This window comes from Phascolarctos cinereus, unplaced genomic scaffold (genome assembly GCF_003287225.1).
Source record: "Phascolarctos cinereus isolate Bilbo 61053 unplaced genomic scaffold, phaCin_HiC Scaffold_1;HRSCAF=81, whole genome shotgun sequence".
Taxonomy (NCBI): Eukaryota; Metazoa; Chordata; class Mammalia; order Diprotodontia; family Phascolarctidae; genus Phascolarctos; species Phascolarctos cinereus.
Window position 1 is genome coordinate 105,286,423 of NW_027555514.1, and position 23,538 is coordinate 105,309,960.

The following is a 23,538-nucleotide window of genomic DNA, read 5'->3' on the forward strand; positions in this document are numbered from 1 at the left end:
TGGATGGGAGAGTGGCTAGGGAGAAGGAGAAAATTTGGAACTCAAAATTAAAAAAAAAGTTAAAATTAAATAAATAATCAACATTTAAAAAAAATTAATGCTAAAACAAACAAACAAACAAAAAACCAAAGGAAGTAACACAAGCATTTTTTTTTCTGGTGAAGGAAAAAAAAAATCCAGCTAAATAATAACATGTCTTCAGTTCATCTAGAAGTCTACATCCAAAGTAAAAGAATCCTTAGCTGGACTAGCATCACTCTTATCCTCTGATATTCTCTTACTCTCTTCTCAAAGAAGTTAATTTTCCCTTCTAATGAAATATTCTCCATATAGTCAAATGGATTTTCTACTTTAAAACATTTGCTGAACAGAGAACTTGAAACAAAGATGCCCATCAACTAGGAAATGGCTAAACAAATTGTGGTACATGAATATAATAGAATACTCTTGTGCTGTAAGAAACGACAAACATGGTGGATACAAAGAAGCATGGAAAAACTTATATGAACTGATAAGGCATAAAATAAGCAGAACTAAGAAAAAATACACACAATTACTGCAACTTTTAAATAAAAGTCTTGATACAATCAGATATAAACGTCGTGCCTTTGAGGCACAAACAGACACAGTGGGGAATGGGAAAGACAGACTTACCTTAAGTAGTGATGGCCTGTCCAGGCTGGGGAGAGGTCCAACTTGTGAAGGGGGGTGGGGGAGGCATCACATTCTGTCCTTTGGGGTGGGCAGGCTGTTCCAGGAGGCCAAGTCTCCAAACCAGGAATGGGCAGAGATGGAAACAACTACAAAATAAAACTAATCTTGCAAAATTATAGAGAATAAGCATGACCTCAATGAAGAGTTATAAAAAGATACGAGCCTTACTCCTTTGTCAAAGGAAGGAAACTCACAAGTGTGGAACATTGCATTTATTTTCAGACTTTTCAATGTGTTGGTTTTGTGGATTTTTTTCCTCTTCTTCCCCCCTATTTTTTTTTTCTTTAAAAAATGTCATTATATGGGATGACTCTCTGGGAGGGGAAGGGAGAGGGATACTGTGACAAATTTGGAAATGTGAAAACAAAAGATATCAATAAAATCTATTTTTAAAAATCTTGCAAAAGCACAGTTCCAACATGTCTGTCTGCTAAAAATGAATGTACTGCTTCATTAAAGTGCAATTCATTCTGATCAACTTCACAGTCAAAGTCACGATTAGAAACTCCTGTTCTGTTCTAGCAGCATTGATGATTATTCATTTTGCTTTTTCCTCTGAAGGTTTGCTTAATAGTTGTTTGAACATTGAGCAGGTGAAGCCACAGTATAAACTCTCATCTTTACTAATAAGTTCATTGGAAAAAGCTAAGCCAAGCATTAAACCTTTCTTGAGCCAGAATATCGATGTGAAAGAATCAGAAAAGATTCCTTCAACAGCTGCAAAGGCTACCACACATTCACCATATGTTGCTTCTTTGTCTCCAATCCAGCACAGTCCAGCTTTCTTTTTAACACAAGGTAGTGTTTCAATGCCATTGAAGAGAAATTCCTTTCTTTTGAGTCTTTAATATAAGTGTCAATAAGGAGACTACATTTCAGAATGTGTTTTCCGTGGTAATTTGGAAGCCATAGAAACAGCAGGCTTAGGTTATCTGTATTTGTTGGCTCACTGCAGTACCAAGTTTGCATTTACTCTGCCATCCTGTGCTGCAAAGAAAGCCAATACATGCAATGTATATAAATATATTTCCCCTCAATAAATATTGCCCTAAATAAAATATTTCCCCTCAAGCTTCCAAGCTTCCCTATACTGAATATTCTTATACAAATCCCCACCCCAGCTGTCTAGAAGGAGACTTGTGTTTTCTTTTAAATTTGTCAGATATGGTGGTACTGAATGAGGAAGAAGACAAAGTGCTTAGGATTCTCCTTCTGCAAGTTTCCACCTTCCAAACCAGTGAGGCCTGGTGAATTCACTGCTTTGGCTTTTACCAGCTGTAAGAGCTCCAAAAATTGTTTGCACTGTTTTACTGGTCCTGACTCCATCAGGATTCAGGGAAGAGGATGGAGCTTTCTTTGTCTGTGAAGCTGATCCCCATTAAGGATGAAAGGCAAAGCTGCTGCAGGTGGGTGACTTGGACAGCCAGGGTTTGTGAGCAGAGCAAGAATGCCTTAGGTACGTGAGGCAAGAGTAGGTAGAAGAGCAGGCTGGGCAAAGTGAGAGACAAATCTGAGATGAAAGGTTTAAAATGCTTTCATGATTTCTTAAAATAAGACATCTTTAAAAATATGATATGTAGGCTCTCTCTCTGTCTTTCTCTTGTTGTGGCTTTCAGGTAGCCCAATAATTTTAAAATTATTTCTCCTTAATCTGATTTCCAAGTCAGTTTTTTTAAAATATGAGATACCATATATTTTCTTCTATTTTTTTAGTCTTTTGATTTTATTTTTAATATTTCATGTTGTCTCAGTCATTAACTTATTCAGTCGATTCTAATTTTCATGGACTCTGCTGTTTGGGAAAGGTTTTACATCTCTTGTACTAAGATGTTAATTCTCCTAAGTCTTTTCTCCAAAGCTTTCATTTCTTATCTAATTCTTTTCTCTGATGCTCTCATTTAGTTTATAATATGATTTTAAACTCTCAAAAAACCCAACTCATATGTCTTTTCTTCTAAGAATTCCAGTTGTCCTTCTAAGCTGTGTTTCACTTTAAGGCTTTGTTTGTAGATGGTCTGGATTTATTCTCCTCTTCTGGGTTTAAGTCCTGGGCATCCCTGGCATTATAGTAATTCTTTATCAAGGGACTCTTTTAAAAATTATTCATTCTTCCAACCTTTGATCTCCTCAAATTAGGACTTTGTGTTAGGCCCAGAATCTGCTCATTTCTAGGGAGGATGTCAGGGCATTGTTTGATCCTGATTTGTATTCCTGGGGCCCTGCTGCTAGTCTCTCCAATTGGTGAGTGCTCTGTTCTTCAAAGGATCCCAGGAGTGGCTCAGGCTGGGAATGTGCAAATTTTCAGTGCTCCCTAAGTGGTCTGATCAAGGGTCAAGTCTGATTGCTGCCCATCTTTACAAGCTCTTGTCCCTGTTTTGGTTTTGGGTCTGAGTGACATAATTGCAGAGATCCTTTGGCTCCGGTAGACCGCTATTGGGGCAGGTAGGTGGCACAGTGGATAGAGTGCCAGGCCTGAAGTCAGGAAGACTCATCTTCCCGAGTTCAAATGTGGCCTCAGACGCTTACTAGCACTGTGACCCTGGGCAAGTCACTCAACCCTCTTCGTCTCAGTTTCCTCATCTGTAAAATGAGCTAGAGAAGGAAATGGTAAACTGCTTCCATATTTTTGCTAAGAAAACTCCTAATGGGATCATGAGGGTTCAGACATGACTGAAGAAGAGCAACAAAAGATTGCTAATGGCACCAGCTGCTTGAGCTAGCTGGAAGGTTCTATAAGTGCAGGGTAAACAGATGCAGGCTTCTCTCCCTTTCTTATTTATTCACTTCTTTCCTGCTTGGGTCTCAGCTCCTTATCCAAGTTACTCAGTTAAAGGGCCAGGTTTGTGGGATGGATCCATGACCCTGCTCCTAGGTGAGAGTACTTACTGTTTGTTTCTGTTCCAGTTCTTTGCCCAGTATACAGCTTTAGGCCAGGTCTGAACTGGATACCAACCAATTATCCCCACCTCAGTCCCCACTGTATCAGTGACCTAGCTCAGAGGTCAGAATGACACAGCTGCAGACCCCAGTCCAGTCCCCATGTTCAAAGGCTCTTCTGGGGCCTTCTTGTCTGGATCCTCTCCCCAATCCCCACAGGTCTCTTGCTGTCTTCCTATGCTGACCTGGGCTGAAAAAAAAATGACTCACTGTGGTTTCTCCTTGGATTTCCTAATCACTACTCTATCTGATGCACATCCTAGACCTCTGTTGGAATAATAACAGAAGAGATCTGAATTATACTGCTTCCTTCTACTCCACTATGTCTGCCAGTCTCCAAGGACTTTACATTCTTATAGGGAATTCAACACACACACGCGCACACACACACACACACACACACACACACACACACACACACATGTGTGTGTGTGTGTGTATATGGATAAATGTATGTATGTGTATATGTATGTATATATTGAAGAAATGCAAAGAGAACAGATAAATACGAAGTAGTTAAATAAAAGATTGGTGGACAGGGCAGTAGCAGAGGTTCCAAAAAGATTTCACGTAGAAAGTGGTGCTTGAGAGGCATCTTGAAGAGAGGGATTCTGTGAGATAAAAAGAGAATACATTCTCTGAAATAATGAAATCATTTGGGTAAAAAGTCAGGAGGGTCTAAGGTAGTGGCTGTGTGAGTAGGGAGAGGGGATCTGATGCTAGAGGCTTTGTGGAGGAAAAAATGGCATAATTGGATGAGTGGGATGAAAGACTAAGAAAATAGGAAGGTTAAGAACCCAGGAGACTGAAAGAATAAATATGCCTTTGGCAGAAATAGGGAGAACAATATAATATGTAGGACTATAGCATAGTAACAGCAACATTGTAAAGTATCTTTGAAAGACTTAATCAGGAGGCAGAGCCAAGATGGTGGTATAAAGGAGGGACTCCCGGAGCTCTCCTAAATTCCCCTCTACACAATTTTCAAATAATGCCTTCAAATGAATTCTGGAGCAACAGAACCAACAAATGGACAGGGTGAAAGAATTTTCTAGCCCAATATAACTCAGAAGATCAGTAGGAAAGGTCTGTGTCACTGGCATGAGAATGGAGCACAGTCCAACACAGCTGTGCCCCAGCAAGCCAGAAGCAGGTGTTGGGTGTGACTAAATGGATAGCAGTGCCTTCTGGACCTCTCAGCCCACAGATAGTAAGGGGGTTGGGGTTGGACAGCTGGTCAGAAGGAGATTACAGGGGATCCTTGGCGGTCATTGAATGTACGGTGCTCTTTATGGTGCCAGGTCACACAAGGAGGAGCACTAGCACGCTGGAGCTTGTGGCCACAGGGGAGCAGGGACTGGGTCATAGTTCCAGGGTGGACAAGAGTGCTTGTGGTCACTCACAGACCAGAGCACAGGCCAGAGCAAAGGAGAGAAGTAAGCGTACCTCTCCTGAGATCATATCTCTTTGGAAGAACTGAAAACTTACAGATCCCCTAGAAAGAAATCTGAAACAGCTGCACAAAAAACCTGAAGCTTGAGATGGTGCTCCCTCAACCCCGGAGCAGAACCCAATATTGACATAAAGTTAAAAAATCAAGAAATGGGCTGGAAAAGTGAGCAAACAATAACCACAAAGGAACCTGACCATAGAAAATTACTATGGGGACAGGGAAGATTAAAATACAAACTCAGAAGAAGACAACCATGTCAAAACTGCTACATCCGTAATCTCAAAGAAGAATGTGAATTGGCCTCAGGTCTCCAAAAAAAGGTCCAAAAAAAAGGATTCCTGGAAGAGCTCAAAAAGGGTTTTAAAAATCAAATAGGAGGGGAAGGTGAAAAAATGGGAAAAGAAATGAGTAATACAAGAAAATAGTGAAAAAAGGGTCAACAGCTTGGTAAAGGAGGCATAAAAAATACTGAGGAAAATGACACCTTAAAAAACAGAATAGTCTAAATGCTAAAAGTGGCACAAAAATCCACTGAAGAAAAGAATTCCTTTGAAAAGTAGAATTGGAAATGGAAAAGGAGGTATAAAAACTCACTGAAGAAAATAATTCCTTAAAAATTAGAGTAGAGGGGCAGCTAGGTGGTGTGGTGGATAGAGCACCAGCCCTGGAGTCAGGAGGATCTCAGTTCAAATCTGGCCTCAGACCAGATGCTTAACACTTACTAGCTGTGTGACCTTGAGCAAGTCACTTAACCCCAATTGCCTAAAAAAAAAAAATTAGAGTGGAGCAACTGGAGGCTAATGACTCCACGAGACATCAAGAAGCAAACATGATTTTTAAAAAAGAAAAAATAGAAGAAAATGTGAAATATCTCATTGGAAAAACAATTGACCTGGAAAATAGATTGAGGAGAGATGATTTAAGAACTACTAGACTAACTGAAAGCCCTGATCAAAAAAATAACCTGGACATCAAATTTCAAGAAATTATCAAGGAAAACTACTCTGATATCCTAGAACCAGAGAATAAAATAGAAATTGAAAGAATTCACCAATCACCTCCTGAAAAAGATGCCAAAATGAAAACTCCCAGGAATATTATAACCACATTCCAGAGCTCCCAGGTCAAGGAGAAAATATTGCAAGCAGCAATAAAGAAATAATTCAGATATTGTGGAGCCACAGTCAGGATAACACAAGAATTAGCAGCTTCTACATTAAAGGATTGAAGGGCTTAGAATGTGATATTCTGAAGGCCAAAAGAGATAAGATTACAATCAAGAATCACCTACCTAGTTAAACTGAATATAATCCTTCGGGTGGAGGGTGGCGGTGGAGGGGTGAGGATGGAGGAGAGGAGGAATGGATATTTAATGAAATAGACGACTTTCAAGCATTATTGATGAAAAGAACAGTGCTGAACAGGAAATTTGACTTTCAAATACAAGACTCAAGAGAAACATGAAAAGCTAAACAGGAAAGAGAAATCATAAGTGAAGTTAAACTGTTTACATCCCTCCATGGGAAGATGATATTTATAATTCCTAAGAACTTTAAGAACTTTATCATTATTGGGGCAGTTAAAAGGAATACACATAGACAAAGGGCACAGGTGTGAGTTGACTATAATGGGATGATATCTAAAAAAATAAAATTAAGGGGTGAGAAACAGGGATGCACTGAGAGAAGGGGGAAGGGAGAGGTAGAATGGGGTAAATTATCTCACACAAAAGAGGCTCAAAAGAGCTTTTAAAATGGAGGGGAAGATGGCAGGGGGATGTGCACATTTGAACCTTAGTCTTATCAGAATTGGCTCAAAGTAGGAATAACATATACACTCAGATGGGTCTAGAAATCTATCTTACCGTACAGGAAAATAGGAAGAGAAGGGGAAAAGTGAAGGGTGAGGGGACTGATGGGAGAGAGGGCAGATTAGGGGAGATGGTAGTCAGAAGAACAATACCTTTTTTTCTTTTGTTTTACAAAAAATATATTTTTTGTAATTACATGTAAAAACAATTTTTAACTTTCATTTTTTAAAATTTTGAGGAGGGACAGGGTGAAAGGAGAGAGAGAGAGAAGGATAAATAAGAAAAAACAGAATAGAGGAAATAGATACTGTAATCATAACTGTGAAAAAAAAATTAACAGCAATTTTCTCTAATAAGGCCTCATTTCTCAAATATATAGAGAACAGAGTCAAATTTTATAAGAATTCAAGTCATTCCCCATTTGATAAATGGTCAAAGGATTTGGACAGACAGTTTTCAGATGAAGAAATCAAAGCTATCTGTAGCATATGGGAAAATGCTGAACATCACTATTGATTAGTGAAGTGCAAATTAAAACAACTCTGAGGTACCACTTCATACCTATCAGATTGGCTAATATGACAGAAAAGGAAAATGACAAATGTTGGAGGGGATGTGGGAAAATTGGGACACTACAGCATTGATGCTTTCAGAAAAACCTCACATGGATTGATTTAAAGAGAAGTGAACAAAACCAAAAGAACAGTAAGAGCAATATTGGACAAATGATCAACCATGAGTGACTTAGTTATTCTCAGCAATACAATGATCCAAGACAGTTCTGAAGGACTTATAATGGCAAATGGTATCTACTTCCTGAGAAAAAATTCATGGAGACTGAATGCAGATCAAAGTATACTTTTTTAAAAAACCTTTCTTTATTTTTAGTTTTGCTTGTTTTTTTTGTCTGTGTTTTCTTTCACAACATAATTAATATGGAAATATGTTTCACATGACTGCACATGTATAACCTATATTAAATTGCTTGTTTTCCGGGGTGGGGGGAGGGAAGGAAGGAGGAAACTTGAAACTCAAAAATTTAAAAAATGAATGTTAAAATTTGTTTTTACATGCAATTAGAAAAAATATATGTTTTTAAAACAAAAAGGGAAAAAAAAGACTCAATCAGGCTTCTGATTAATTCAGTAACCAATCAAAGGATTACTATTGTAGTTTGATACCTCCTGAAAGAGGGTGATTGACCTCAAGGTATCCTATGAGCCATGATATATACACTTTTCAAAAACACATGGCAAATGTGTAGATTTGTTTTGCTTGACTATGCATATGTAAATATGTATGCATATATACATATATACACACATATATACAGGCTTGTGGCTTTTTAAATTTGAGGGGTTGGACTTGGGAAGGAGAGAGGAGTTAGCAACTGTGTTGCCAAAAAAATAAGAAAAAAATAGTCAATTAAATATTTTAAAGCTGCGTTGAAGAAAACAGAAGGAAATTCAGAAGGAAACAAACAGGACAACTTTTTTTTTAAAGCAAGCTGTACATATATAGATTTGTGACTTCACATATAATTCTCCTATTCTGTTCCACTTTATATGTGGAAATGTGGGTCTGGGGGAGTCATTGATTATATTAAGAAAAAAAACATTTTTAAAAAGAAATAGGGGTTTGGAAGAGGGCGTGAATGGGAGGGTAGAGATAATGGATTCTGTTTTGGATATGCTGAGTTTGAGGTGCTTCTGATATATCTTGATCAAAATGTCCAAAAGGCAAGCGGCCTTTCAAGACTGATGTTCAGGGGAGAGACTGGGACTTGATATATAGATCTGTGAGTCATGCGTATAGAGATGATAATTCAATTCATGAAAACAGAGGAGATCACCAGGGTAGAGTGTAGAGAGAGAAGAAAGAAATATCCTAGACAGAGCTTTGCAGAACCCCCACAGTCAGGGGAATTGATATGGATGAGGAGCCAGAAAAAGATATGGAAAAGAAACAGTAGAAATGGCCACAAAAACTTGGCATGGAGGGACTATCCAGGAGGAGAGAGTAGTTAGTTAGCAGGGTCAAATGCAGCTGTTAGGTTGAGAAATTGGTAACTTAAGCAAACGCCATCAAATTTGGCAATTAACAAGATTTTTGCTAACTTTCGAGAGGACAGTTCGCTGAGTGATGAGGTCTAAAGCCAGAGGGTTGAGAATTGCAAAGGGTGGAGAGATGAGTAAAAGGACAAGTGGTGAAGGCAATGAATATAGACAGCTTTTTCTAGGGTTTTGTCTGGCAATGGAATAAGACGGATATTGAAGGTATTTTTTTTTCTTTTCTTTTTAAAGGATGAGGGAGACTTGGACATAATTGAAGGAAGTAAGAGAGGAACAAGTAGGCTGGGAAGCATTGAAGATTAGAGAGAGGTCATGATTGAGGTTGCCATCTGTTAGAGAAGATGGGAGGAAACAGGATTAATGGTATATGTAGAACCTTTGTAAGGAGAAAGGCTACTTCATGTTCTGAGACTAGAGGCAAGGAGGAGAGGTATTTTGAGATAAAGAGAAGGGTCAAAGAGAAAGCTCATGGGGAATGATATCAACTTTCTCAGTAAGGTAAATGGCTAGGTCCTCAGTGAGGGTGGGGAAGGTGGGAGAAGTTGTGGGAGGCTTGAGGAGAAAAAAGGTTTGGAAAAGCTTCTGTGGGTATGGAGGTAGGGAAGCAATTAAAAGGAATAAAAGGATTGCATTATTTCAGTGAAAGCTCAATTGAAACTGGATAACACTAATTTGTAATGTACCCAGTAAGCATGGGTATATCTGATTATCCCAGTCCCACAGGTAACCAGTTGCCCACAGGAATGAAAGTGGTTATTTGGTTAGGGTTATAAGGAACCAAAGCTCTAAGAATATCAGTTTTTAATATAGATTTCCTACTCTGTCTCTTAGAACATAATAAGGAGGGTATTCCAAAGCTAGATGTCTCAAGTTAAAGAGTACTTGAAAGGTAAGGTTAGGGGGTTACGAATATGTTATATGTAGGGATATGGATAGAGATAGAAGTTGGGACTAGGCCTGTAATTTCCATGGCCTACAGAACTCCCTGGATTAAGAAATTCCTTCTACCATTGCAGGCCAGTACTTCTTTTCAATTTATAGTCTTAGAGAGTTTCTCAGAATATAGAAACATTAAATGACTTGCTCAGGGTCACATAGCCAGTGTTAAATGTGGGACTTGAACTCAGGTCTCCCTGGTTTAAGGCTGGTTGACTGTCCATTAAACCATGTTGCACGTAAGATTTAATGGGATTGTGTGCTAAACAGCCAGTAATTAAGATAGACTTGGTATAATAGTGTCCTAATTCCTTTTTGAAAAGCTTTAGTGTTCTACTTTTAATTATATTAAATCAACCCAAAATTACTTCCATACTCTCCTTCCATTCTTCTAAGTTGATTTCAGAAATATGATTCTGAAGCTCACTTATTAGAATGGGCAAGAGGTGCTGAGAGTCTATAACAGGATGACAGCAATGTGAATAGTCAACTGATGAGATATCCAGAGTAAGGGAAAGGAAAAAGCCAAAGATGAATCAGGTTTTGATCTGGAGTGAATGTTAGTTGTATGGTAGCATCCATAAAAATGGAGAAGTTGGGAAGAGGACATATTCTCTAATGGTAGCAGGTGATAAGTTACTGTCTGTATATTTTGGCACTCAATTGTCACAGGATTGGAGTTGGAAGACCCTTAGAATCCAAAAGTTGGAAGGGACTCAGGGTCATGTGTCTAACTCATGGATCTTATCATGAATCCTTTCTTCTGTTTTGAAAAGTATTTAATTTGTTTTAATTAGCCAAGCTCTACTTTCTTACCCTTCTACACTAATCCTGCCCCTCAATTGAGAACACAAGAAAAGCAAAACCCCTTAGCTACAGCTATAGTTAATCAAAAAACATCTCCACATTGATCATGTTCCCCCAAAATTTGTCTCATTCTTCATTCTAAGTCCTTTACCTCTCTATTCTCATATGTATACTTTCTCTGGTTTTTGTTTTGCAGGTGACGTGGGTAAGTGGGTCTCTTTGCTTTTTGTTATGTGCACTCATTACGGAACTGGTATCTGGCGGGAAGGAAGTCAAGTTCTGGATATAGACCCTGGTTTTCTCCTCCATTAAGAAATGGCAATCAGGAGTTTAGCTTGAACCTGAAAGCTACATTCTTTACGCTAATAATATTTAATGAAGCAGATAGATATAATTCTAGCCTAGTACCCTCTCTCTCTAAGGAAAGCAGAATGGCCAGCTTCTGTTCCAACTTCTTCCTTCCCTTCCTGGCAGGAATTAAAGTCTCCCTTGGAGAAGAGTAGGAGGAGATGCTAGAGATATATCTATTCCTCCCTCTCTTTGAGCCATAGGACCCTGTGGCATATTTCATTCTTAGTCCTCTGGAATCCTTGTTGGTCATTATGCTGATAGGAGTTCAATATGATAATATGCCATAACATTTAAATACTGTAACTTATTCACTTACTCCCCAATTTATAGGGGTCCCCTCAGATTCCTATTCTTTGCCACCTCAAAAAGAGGTGGCAGTAGTTTTAAAATATTTTTTGTACATCTTTGCACATCTTTAAAGTTTGTTCTATTTAGAACTAATCCCTCCCTTAATCGAGACTACCTCAAATTTCTCTTCCTCCTTTCTTGCCTTTCCCTCCTATTTTCCTGTTGAGTGAAATGTATTTCTGTACCCCACTGTGTGTATGTGTATTCTTCCTTTTTTTGACCAGATGAGAGTGAGGTTCAAGTTATCAGCTGCTCCCTCCTACCCCTTCTTCCTTGTTTATATAAATGTTTATTTGTGTATCTTGATTATGTGAGATAACTTTTCCTAATTTTCCTTCCCTCCTCCTTTCCCTCAGAGTGTTTTCTTCCCCTCTCTTTCCATTGTTGCTTTAAGAACATCAAGACATAGCAGAACCACTTCCGGCATTGTCTAATTGGATTCCCTCTATGAACTCTATTTATGTTAAAGTTCAGAGGGGACACACATATCATCTCCCCATATTTGAACGTAAGCAGTTTATCATTGTCTAGTCTTTTAACATCATTCATGTTTACCTTTTTATGTTTCTCTGAACTTCAGAGTTTCTCTGCAGCACTGGTCTTTTCATCAGGAATGCTTGGAAGTCCTCTATTTCATTAAAAATCAATTTTTTCCCCTAAAGCATTATACTCAATTTTCCTGGGTAAATTATTCTTGGCTGTAAGCTCATATCCTGTGTTTTCATTAATCCCTTCTACACCATCCCATACATGTAGCCATTTATTCTGCTTAAACATCTCAAGTAAGGGAAAATCATTACCTCTCAAGGCAGCCAATTTCACCTTGGATACCTCTCACTGTTAGTAAGTTTTTTTGTTTTGTTTTGTTTTGTTTTTTTGTTTTGTGTGTGTGTGTGTGTGTGTGCGCTCACGCGCATGCGTGTTAGGGCTGAATGAGACTATAGGAGACATTATAGGAATATTCACACAGAAATCCATTGGAAACTTCTGGAGACTCTAAGGCTATGGTGACTCATTGCTTGGACTTCTGGGGAGGATAGAGTTCCTGGATGCTTTTAGCCATATGGTACATTAAAAGGACATGGCCACTTAGAATTATGTAAAAAACCCTGAGTTATCCATTAGTCCTTTCCCTGTCTTGTGGCAGCATCAGGGAGGGGCAGCATGGTGCTATGTCTTAAAATAAGCTGTTTCTGGCTCAGCCCTCTGAGCTCTGACTCTCCCACAAGGCAAGCACTGTGTTCTCTGCTTTGGCTTTCTACTAAGGTAGGATGGGGGATCAGAGGTGCTCTTTTCCCTGTCTGCTGCTGGGTCCACATGGAATATAAACTTGGCTAGGCAGGATTACACCATGGCTTCTGGTTGCTTTTGCCCCTCCTATGTTTGTTCTTTTCTGACCTTAGGTTACTGGATACTTCAAGCAGAGTATGTCCTGAGGATTTTGTGAATTCAAAAGGTTCAGAGGTCACATCATTATTGGAACTGAATAGTGGCATGATAGAGGTCCCTGAAACTTGATGGTGGCTAGTAGCAGGGGGAAACTCAGAAGGGATGGTTGTGGACAAGAGAATTGACCCAACTATGACCCATGTTAAAAGCACATTGGTGCAGGGGAGTGGTTAGACAATGCAATGCCAAGGTGAAATATAAAATTTCTGATTAGCAGTCTTGCTCTGATGCTATGCTCTGATGCAGCTTAATTAGCCTCTCAACAGATTATAACTAGAGTTATGAATTGTTACTGATTTCTATTCTAATCATTCTCTTAATTTGAGCTGATTATTTTGTGCTTATCTTTCCTTTTTGTGAGTGGGAATAAACTATCTGTCTCATACTTGAAGATTCATATCATACACTGAGTGCCCTTTGGTGGTGGTGGGGTTATGTAGCACTGTACCTGGGCTATGGGGGTGGGGGTTGGGTTGTTAATGATCTAATTAGTATGAAGAAAAGAATGCACTCTTATTAATAGCCAGGCTCCCCAGCACTGAAATATGTTCATATACCACAATGATTAGTATGGGTAAGAGTAGGGTAAACGTCCCAGCCCCTGTTGGCTCTTTTAAGAGGTTTCTTTATGCTGAATTTACATTAAACCTAAACTCTCTGAAACTTCTAGGCATTGTTCCTAATTCTGTCCTCGGGGGATAAGCAGAGCAAATATAATTAACTTTTTCATTTGCTAGCCCTTCAAAAACATGAAAACTATTATCATGTCCCACCTAAGTCTTCCTTTTTCCAGGTTAATGATCTCTAGCTTTTTAACTGAATTTCATTTATCATGGTCTCCACTTATCTCACCATCTTGGTAATTTTTTTTGGATATATTTTAGCTTGTCTGTGCACTTCCTAAAATGTATTTGGCTGTGCCTAGCCATTCCAGAATTGCTAAAGTAGTTCTCTTAGAGGGTTAGCTAAAGGAGTTATTAGTAAGAAATACAAAAGACCTGGGCTCTTGTTTGGAGAAAAATGGAGAAGCGGTAGAATTTTGCAGTGACCTGTGTCATGTTGAGTGTGATAGAGACCCCTTACCGAAAATAAAATTCAGAGGCTTCTCTAGGTAGGAACAGAAATTTTATTTAGCAAGTCTCGTGAGAGAATTCATCATCACCTACCCAGGGTGGACTGGAGTAGGGAGGCAAGATACAGGCAGCAAACAAGCAGTTCTATACCCTTAGACAAAAAACTCTAAGAACCCCCGCCCCCACTTGTTTACCTCAATCTCTTTATCCTCATTGGTTGAGGTATTTAGAAACTAAGAGATACTTTTTACCCAAAACAAGCTTGGGAGCTAGAAGATTGCTTTATTTGGTAAAGATAAGGCTGGGGTGGTAGTTACAAAACAAGGGAGAGGGTGGGCAACTCGTGTGTGAGATCACATGGACAAAACGAAACCTTGGCCCTACTGATGCTAAAGCCCCTAACTAAATTTTTGGGAGCATAGCTTCCATTTCACATGAGAAACTTTCACTTGTCCCACATAATGTATATGATGTTCTTTTGCCTCAGATAAGTAATTGTTTTCTATGCATAAGGTACAAACAGGATTACTTCCCCCCAAAAATGGTAAAAGGGTAGGAAAATGTCTCTCCAATTTCCCAGGTTGTCAGAGAATTGATGTCCCTTTGCAATGAGTACATCTCCCTCTAGTAGGGGTAACCCTGAAAGGTTAGGATTTTCTCTTTGCCTACTGTCATTGGCTTAAGCCCACACTGGCTGCATTTCCTTCATTATTAAAGGGCCTATCCTAGTTCTATTTAACTGCTTATCATCAATTAGTTTTTATAAGGAGCAATTTACTTAAAAATATAGCAAGAACAAATATATAAACATTTCATCTAATACTGAAAGGCATATACCTCCCCCATACTTCCTGGGGAAGAGTAAGCTCAACTTAACTTTGTTCCTACCTACATCAGTCCCACTTAGGTCAAGTCCAGATGTTGCAACATTGCTAGAGGATTATTTTTGTAGCCACAGGTCTGAAGTCTCAAAGGACATATACCATCTCTTGAGGTTACCCCATGCTCCTCAGGGCATGTGTGTTGGGCTGGCTGCAATGCCAGGCCTGGATACCAACTCCTGGATTCTTTGGCTCGCTCTCCAGACCTTTTAGCTCAGAACAGGGAAAATAAAATTTTGAAAAGACCAGGGATTCAGAGCCTGTTTCTTAGAGCCACAAGGGCTCAGAGAGGAAAAAGCCCTAAGGAATTTAACCTTACCATGGTATTTCTGGGAGCCAAAGACTCACCAAATGAGGTAAAGAGGAAGTCCTGAAACTAACATACTTCAGCTACTACTTTCTTTCTGACTACTAAAGAGCTACCTCTTCTTCACCTTCTGGTTAGCTAATTAGAACCTATTACAGAATGGCCTACACATGCTCCACAGTCTCTTCCCATACCAATACCACATTTCTCCCAGAAGCAAGCTACTGTGCATCTTCTATGTTGTGAGGTTGCATGAGCCGACTAAACTGATGGGGTCTGTGCATGTACCAGACCCCATCACACCTTAAAAATATTTTGATGTGAAAGCAAAGAAGGAAAAAGATCTGAAGAGAAAAGGAAGGATCCCAACTACAATTAGGAGGTTGAAGGGTGGGAGAAGGTAACATAGAGGAGAAAAAGAAGACCCACTCAGAACTAGGCAAGAGATATGAGGTTCTTCATGAAGAGGAGGAAATTACATCCCTTGGGAGGAAACAGCTTTTTATCCTCTGAGGAATGATGACATGACTCCATCAGTACAGTAAAGATAAAAGGAAGAAGAAACTAGTAGTAGTGGTTGGTAACTCCCTGCTCAGGGCTACTGAGGCAATTATTTGTCAATCAGACCTTAACAATTGAGAGGTCTCTATGCCTGGGGCAAGATGTGGCAGAGAATGTTCACTTTTTTTCCCCCTGATGCTCGCTCATCTTCTTGTCATTTTTCTCCTTGAGGCAGTAGCAGACAGACAGCCAACCTTGAAGACCTACATTCAGTCCCATTCCTGATACATACTGGCTAGTAGAAGTGACTGGGAAGTCACTTAACCTCTTAATGCTCTAGGTCATAGATGTCAGACTCAGGTCAGCTAGCCAGACAGAACTCCAAAGTACAATGAGAACTATATTAAAATGCAATTTTTAAAAAGAAAGTGTCTTGGTGCTACAGCATAGGATTGTGGGAAGACCCCGCTGTGAGTCTATCTGTTCTCATGACATAAGCTAATTAAAACTGTTCTAGTCTCTAAGGAAAAAAGATGCAATTGGGAAATGTTTAACAAAATAAATAAAAACACAATACAACATAGATAATGTTAATTTATGATTTTCTAAGTCAATATGGGCCTGGAGGGATCTGTTTCTACTTGAGTTTTGACCCTACTGCTCTAGGGAACTCTTAAGACTATGTTGCAAAGAAGACAGCAAACCTGCAATAGCTGATGGGATTTCCTCCCTGGGAATTCCTTGTACCAGTGAAATCACAGCTCTATCTAATCCTTATTGCTTTCTTTTTTTTTCTGATCTGAAAGGTTATTTTTTTTTCTTTTTAAAATAAAATTGTATTGATATCTTTTGTTTTTACATCACCTGCATTTTCTTTTGTATCCTTATAAATGCCTCCCCCAAAAAAGCCAACTGGTGTAACAATCAAAAAGAGGAAAAATAAAAAGTTTCCACAAAACTATCTAATGTACTGGAAAAAAAAAATCTGACTTATACATTGTTCTATCCTGAGACTCAGAGTTTGGAAGACTTGACTTCGATTCTACCTGAGAAAATAGGTCTATGACTAGCAAAGTCACTTAGCTGCCCTCAGCCTCAGCTCCCTCATCTGTATAGTGTGTGGGACAGTGACCACTGAAATCAAGAGTTTGGAGTCTGAATCAGAGATCAGAAAAGGTCTTTATTCTTTCTCATGAGAAAGGGCACAGCCCTTGTAGCTGCTCAAGCAATGGCAGCCAGGGGAGTGCACAGCTGGCTGTGAGAAGCAAAGTTTTATAGCCCTAACACATGCTCCCTCCCATTCTCTTATCTCTTTCCCCCATTGGCTGGGTACTCAAGGCATACAATCTAAACTTGGCAACTAATACCCAACAGAAGCAAACATACCCATATTTGAGAACTAGATGTACAGGAACTGCCTGTGCTGACGTGGATTTTTGAGAAAGGTGAAACTCAACTCAGGGCTTAAGCCTGAGGAAACTGCACTTTAGGCCATCTCTCACAATAGTGAGAATAATACCTACTCCCACAGGATTGTTGTGAGGATCAATCTGATAGTATGTAAAGTGCTTTGCAAACCTTAAAGTGCTACATGAAGTTATTATTATTGTTGTTCTTTTAGACAAAATTTAGCCATTATAATTTTGCAACGTTCAGTTTCAATTGGTTTTTGTTGTTGCTTTTTCCATTTACACTGTTGTCATTATGTCTATTATTTTCCTGGTTTGGTTTACTTCACTTTGCATTAGTCAGATAAATCTTCCCAAGTTTCTTTGAAATTTACAATGTAGTAGTGTTCCATTACCTTAGTGAACCACAACTTCTTTAGCCCTTCCTCAATTAATGGGAATCTCTGTTTCCAGTTCTTTGCTACTACAAACAATACTTCATGTTTTGTTGTATATGGAGCCTTTCTTTTATCATTAACTTCCTGGTGGTTAGGCTATTCATAAGCAAGGCTCTTAGGTCATACCATTTCTTTTCTTTCATTTTCATTCTTTATTCATTTATATGTTTACTTATTCTTTAATGAAGAATTGAGTTGAGTGCCACCCAAAGGGCAGCTGAGAATCACTAAGTGGGAAGTGAGCAGGCTCCAATGAATTACAAAAGAGGAATTATGCAATCAGAAAACATAAACTATGTTAGAGAAATATAGGACCATAAAAAAGATGAGATGAAAAGATAGTAATTATAAATTTCTTAACACTGTTCCTGGTACATAGTAAGGCTCTATAAATGGTAGCTAGTAGTAGTAGGAGTAGTAGTGAGGGGTTGGGATCTGTGCCCCAGAAAGGAAAACTCTAATGAATGTTAAAGATAATCAATGGTCAGCCCTCATATTCCTTTACTGTTGTTGTTGGTCAATATACTAATGGCACTGGGGAGGATTGAGTTAATCTTCATTATTCAAACAACAACACCTGGGACTATTGTAAGCAAGGAAGTTGTGGTACAGACCTGGGACAGTTTGAGTTTACTTTGCCCCAAAGTAGACCAATCAATGACCTAGATGTGGGGCCCTTTGGATAAGAAGAACATAAAAGCAATTTTTAGGTCTTTGGGCAAAGAGCTTTAAGACTCCAGAAAACCTCCTTGCTGACTACTTTCAACCTTCTTAACAGTGGCTTTTGTCACTTTTTATCTTCCAGAGCTGGTTTTTTTTTAACCTAGTTTGGAAATGTCTGGGAGTTTTAGAATATGTTTTGAGTAAGAAAACTGTTTGTGTGATCCATTGCACCAAATACTGGGACAGGTATCCATGTATGGAAACAGGAATATAGGTCTTTCTTCTTTTGCTGTGCTTCTACAAAGTTTGAAATTACGAAAGGACCATGGACTGGCGAGACATTGCTACTCATGAAAGACTATAAGAACATTTCTTTCCCAAGGAAAAGTTTCCTGGCTCCAAGCAGAACATTGGAAAGCATCTGCTTAATTAGCTATTATTAATTGTCATTAATGTTTTACCTTTCTCATAATATTCCCCAAACCTTCCCACATGGTCACTAAGCCTGAATGGCTCTTCTAGTGATGAGGATGGGAGCTAGACCCCAAAAAGGAAAAACCCTGGACTTTCCCACATGGCTAAATCTCTGGTGTTTGCCTGAGGCTACAATGCTATCAACTGGCCTTTCATTGTGGCTATACCCAATCTCCCAATTCTGTTACCCCCTTAACTTAGCCTAGACCTCCCTATATCCCCCCACTTCCTTCCCCCCTTAATCCTATGTAGGCTCCATTCTCCCTTGGCCACCCCTAGAGTTCTATTCTCATAGACTACTTGTCCACTCCTTAATCCCTCCCATAGTCTTGTCCATTTTGTCTCCATTAAGATGCTCTGATTCTTATAATCTAGCCACTGCTCAGATTTTTACAATCTAGCCAATAGCTCACAGATGCTCAGATTCCTTAAAAGTCTGGCTAATATGGCAGATCTTTAATAAACCTTGTTTTTGGCTGAAAGAAGCATTGGGTTGAATTCTTTCAGACAGGACCAAAGCATTGTGATTTTGGGATTCCAGCACCCCTAACCTCTAGACCTTGTCACTAGCATTATGAAGACTTATCCAACTCCCAACATTGTACCTCCCTATCTCCTATCAATTGTACTATCTTTATTTTGTTTTTCTCTATTTTCAAAAGATTATTAATTGTTTAGATACACTCAGCCTAGACAAAGAGGTTTGGCTATGGTGCCCAATTAGTGTGTGTCTAGCTTTTCTCTTATATAAGAAACAGAAATGCTTTGATGAAGCAGAAATTACAGAGTTCTGGGTTAATTATTTAACACATGTAACGGTAAGAGTCAAAGAAGAAGACTTTACAGCATGTTGTTTGGGCCTCCTACATGAATATATAGAAAGATATAAACAGAATCATACAGGATGGACTGGCATACATAGGTATTGATCCGCAGTGTGGAGCAAGAACCCATATTAATATGAGTCCAGATTCACTGGAGTATTTATTTTTGTAAGGGAAGTTTCTATACATTGTGCGAGGAAGGCAAGATTGAGGAGCTAAGCCTTTCATGAACTTCTGGCCTGCTATCTTTCCAGAACTCCCATTAAATCCAGTCTTTGACTCTTGGCCAAGTCATTTAAACTTCATGGGCCTCAGTTTCCTCATCTGTACAATGAGAAGGTTGGATTAGATGACTTCTGAGATCCCTTCTAGAACTAGGTATATGAACCTATGAAATTATAGTATAGGTATCTGATGAGACAATCTTGTGCCGTAAGAAATAAGGATTATGAAGAATTCAAAGAAATATAGAAAAACATTATAAAATGATACTGCACCAAAAAAAGAGAACAATATTCATATTGACTATAATGATGTAAGTAAAGGCAACAATAATGAAACCAACTTATAATATACACAATATAAAGAAGGTCAGAGAAGGATTAGGAAAAATTTAGGGAAATTGCAAATATTACTACATTAAAGTAAATACAAACATTATTTAGGTGAGGATTAATGGTTGGTAAATAATGTAAAGGGCAGCTATGTAGCACAGAGAATAGTCTTGGCTCTAAAATCAGGAAGACTCATCTTTCTGAGTTCAAATCTGGCCTCAGACATTTACCAGCTGTGTGCCTCAGTTTTCACATCTATAAAATGAGCTGGAGAAGGGAATAGCAAATCATTCTAGTATCTTTGCCAAGAAAATCCCAAATAGGGTCACAAAGAGTCAGACACAACTGAAGTGACTGAAGAACAACAACAAATAATGTAAATGACAGACACATGAATAATTACCAACCTTTGCATTTGATTTTAATTTGAATGCTCATTTTTTTTCTTTTCCTAAATAGGCAGCATGGCTTAGTGGATAGAGGATAAGGCTTGGAGTCAGGAAGACCTGCCTTTGACACACACTGATTATATGAATATGGGCAAGGGCCCTGGGACACTCTAACTCACAGAAAAGTTGCATATCTTCATTGGTAGAGAGGGTTTCCATATTAGGAATTCCACACATTTGATGAAATCACACACATGGAGCCCTTTTTATCCCCAAGCAAATGTTCTTTTTCATCTATCTGAATGCATGTACTTATCAGTAGAAGTAAAAATAAAATTGATTTAAAAATATACCTTCATTAAAGTTGGACTTGAAGGTGGGCAGCAGAAGATACATACAAAAAAAAAAGAAGATTCATACAAATGCTACATGATCCTGTAAGAGTAGCCCAGGATACAAAAGCTCAAAATGAGCTATTGAAAGCTTAGGATGACCAAAAGGTATTTTTAAAAAAGCTACATGGGGGAAAAGAAGAGGCTCAAAAAAGGGATGGATGGAACAATGATAATAGATAAGGGAGAGAAGATGGGAATGCTTACCTCTTAGTTTGCTTCTGTTTTTTCTGCTTAAGGAGATTGAACTTTGGACTACAAGGGATAAAGCAAAAAATGGTTTATAGGGTGTTGAAATCCTAGTTAAGTATGGAGATACTAAAAGAGTGCCTGGCTGCCCTCGATCAAGTCAAATCACCAGGCCCAGATGAACCACATTCCAGGGTCTTGCATGTGATTATTAAACAGATGTGATTTCTAAATCACTACCAATAATTTTTAATAGAGTATGGAGAATAGAAGAGGAATACAAGAGAAAGGAAAACATTGTTCTCATTTTTAAAAGGGGGGGGGAAGAGTCCAGTGAGATTGACTCCAATTTCTGAAAACAAACGAACAAAAACCCTCTGGGATATATTATTACTCAGATGTTTAGTGAGCATTTCAAATGGAGTTTTATCAAGAACAGGTCATGCCAGATTAACATGAATTCCTTTTTGACAGGGTTACTAAACTGGCAGATAAGAACTATGCTGTAAATATAGTTTATCTAGATTTTACCAAAGTATTTGATGAACTCTCTCATGCTATTCTTATGCAAAAGAAGGAGAAATGCAAGTAAACTAAGAGAAAGTAAATTAGGTGGGCATGAGACAAGTTGAATGGCCAGATCCAAAGAGTAATTAATTTTCAATCTCAAGTTGTACAGAGGACTCTAGTGGAATGCCTAAGAGGTCTCTCCTTGACCCTATGCTGCTTAATATTTTATTGACGACTTAGATCAGTGGTGCAAAAATAAAATAGAAATGGGGGAAGTCACTGAACCTTACATAAAGATCCCTGCTTCAGGTACCATATTGGCTTAGAACCACATATTAACATTATTTATGTTCTATAGTGCTTTTATTTATTTTGTTAAATATTTCCCAATTACATTTTATTCTGGTTCCCCATTTTATGTGTCTGACAGCTCTGACTTAGATAATCCTTGATTCCTCACCTAATTGACTTGCATAAAGAAAAAATAGCACATTCATCAAATGAACTGATTGCACAAAATAGGAAGGATAGCTAATGCAGTGGATTTCAAACAGGTTGTAATTCTGGTTCTAGATGAAATTTAAAAGAAAGATATGTAAAATGTTTACACTTAGGTTAAAAAAAATCAAACTTACAAGAGTAAGATGTGGAACCATGGCCAGAGAGTAGTATATCTACTTGTTTCAATGGACTACAAGCTCAGTATAAATAAACAGTGGGATATGGCAGCCAAAAGAGTTTATGTCAATAAGAGACCTAGTGTCCAGGATTAAGGAGGTGATTGTCCCATTGTATGTTGCCCAAGTCACACCATGTCTGAAATACTGTATTTAGTTCTGTGACAAAAATTTCATTGTGATAACTTTATAATTTTATATTAAAATAACCTTTTATTGTGATATTCTTTATTGGAATGATTGGATCTCACCCAGAGCTCATTGAAATGTTGGAATCATCTGTTGTTGTACATCTCAGATAACTCACATGCCTTATTTGGAAACTGCCTGCATGCAGTGGTTGTATTCTTGCACCTTGGAAAATGCCTACATGCAGCAATTCTATTTCTGTACCCTTGTTTAAACTCTATATAATATAAAACTTACAGAGACTTGAGGGAGTGGGACACACTTTTTTCTGCTCTCTCCTTTGCCAAGTGTCTTTTTTCTAAATTTTTTCAGGTTTGGGCATGTTTTCTACCAATAATTTGGTGTAACAAGTGGGATCCCTGATAGTCTGAGTAAACCTGAAGTTTCTCCTGGACCTCAGATGCTAAGTAAATCTCCATGAACTCAGGATTGAACATGGACAGGACCAACTTATTTGGGATCAAATCAGGCATGGCAAGAATCTGGTGAGTAGCCTAGATTTCAATTCAAACACAGTCAAAGCCCTGGATTAGGTTTTAGAACTGAAGACTCTAGGTGTCAAGAATGCAAAGTGGCTTTGTTTGGTCTTAGCCAGGGAATGATTCAGAAGGGTTAGAACTAGTCTAGCCACCCTGATCTGAACCAATCACCTGAGAGCTCTGGGGGAAGTACTACAATTGGCTAGAGCCCAGCTAGTCCTTTGGAAGATCTTTCTCTCTCTTTTTCTCTCCCTTTCTTTCTTTACTTGTATTTCTCTCAACACTCCCATGATTACTAGAGATAAGAATAAGGTATTAAGGTAGGAAAAACTGGAGCTTCCATTGAAGCTGTTCTGAAAGCATAAGGTTATATTTCCCTTGGAGATTTTGAAGGGAAAAACTTAGTCAAGTCATGAAGACTGGTTATAGAACAGTCAGAGAAACTGCGAGATACTATCTCTGTCCTCTCGACTCTGGCCTGGTACAGTTTGCAGAAATAAAGTCAGACAAGAAAGAAAGGAAATCCTTTTCCTGGCTTGTAGAAATGTATGGCAGTACAAACTAATTAGAGAGCAAATTTGTAACTGAAATGTGACCTCTTTACTGTAAATTCTAAATTATGGTTTGAATGCTTTTGTAAATACTGAAATATTTTAGTGGATTTTTTGGGACTCCTTAGGACTGAAATTATGTTTAAACAGCACTCAAGACCT

General features: G+C 38.5%; 1 pseudogene; it reads right to left on the bottom strand.

The window, feature by feature from the left end:
• Positions 1–215: 215 nt before the first annotated feature.
• Positions 216–23,538, bottom strand: part of LOC110216152 (ribonucleoside-diphosphate reductase subunit M2 pseudogene) — a 167,986-nt pseudogene continuing 144,663 nt past the window's right edge.